A 1,423-nucleotide genomic window follows, 5' to 3' on the forward strand; every position below is an offset into this window, starting at 1 on the left:
TTCATAATTAGAGCAAGGTAAAATCCGTTAACCTCTCTAATTACTTCTTTATCCTTGAGTATCATTGATTCTCTAATGGACAGTGATTCATAAAACACATTCATGAATCGGAGCTCCTATTGGTCCAAGTACCGAATCAACCCTCAAGAGAATTATTTATCTACTTCTTTCTTAAGAATGAATGGATTACATCTCGTGTAATAACATTCTCAGCTACCTACTTCATCATGTCTCCAAAATACAAGGAATAGGATTCAGGATCTCAGAATCCATACCGAGTAAATCAAAAGACACAAATCCATAAATAGGAGTCTGTTAAGAACTCATGATTAAGATCATTCTATATATGACCATCGGTAGACTCAATTAGAATTTCTATACTTAACGGAAATTATTAGAAATTCATATTGTGTCTGTGTCCTTGTTCCACATAATCTCATCATGCGAAATACACTCATTCAATATCTCACCATATTAACAGTGCGGATAACACCGTTCCATTCTAAATGGGAATGACATGTATTAATAATGTTTTAATTAAAGATTCTGAACTTTAATTAAATTCATTATGAACATTACTTTTTGATTATTATCCTTAAACATTATCCTCTTGTATATAACACTTATATACAATGTTTAAGGTTACATAAATAATCATGGAATTTTTATTGATATTCATAAAATATTCATAGATATATGCACATAAAATAATGAATAAACTCTTTTATTAAATAAATAATAAATATCCTATTACATCTCATGCTTCTAGGACACCATTCCCAACAGTTGTGTGATTTCGCAAGTGCACAGATCATACAAGTAATAAAGTGTACCACAGTACAGATATCGTCCCACAGAGATTGAATCACAAAAAGTATAGTATAGAAGTTATGCAAACACACAATCAAATAAAAGAATAAACAAAAACAAAAATTCACTAAAATGGTGTAAAGAAATGGGTGCAAAATAAATGCAAGCAAAAATTGATAAAAATGACAAAAATGTAGTTATGACTCGTAAATCAGTGATTTAAATGAGCTAGGACTACTAATTTCTCCTCAGCTATAAGTCTGCTAGAAAATGCTACTGAAATGCTATAGCAAAGACTACCCCTGATAACCGAAACTTAGTAACTGCATAAAATTCTTCCGAATTACTTATGACTAAAAATTCTTCAACCCATTTGCAGCATATTCCTATGTGAATCTAGTTCTCAGAATGCAGATATTAGCTCAAGTTTCTTTGGGTTATGCAAGGTGAATAATATATTCCTATACCATTCACTAATCAATAAACTAAAACAAGATTATTGAACGAGCATCATCCATGTTAGATCCAATTAAAATTAACCTTTCCAGTATTAATCTTAATCTTGTATCATATAATTAATGGACAGTCAATAATAGAAATAAGCATTAACACA

The sequence above is a fragment of the Morus notabilis genome, unplaced genomic scaffold (genome assembly GCF_000414095.1).
Source record: "Morus notabilis unplaced genomic scaffold, ASM41409v2 Scaffold78, whole genome shotgun sequence".
Classification (NCBI taxonomy): domain Eukaryota; kingdom Viridiplantae; phylum Streptophyta; class Magnoliopsida; order Rosales; family Moraceae; genus Morus; species Morus notabilis.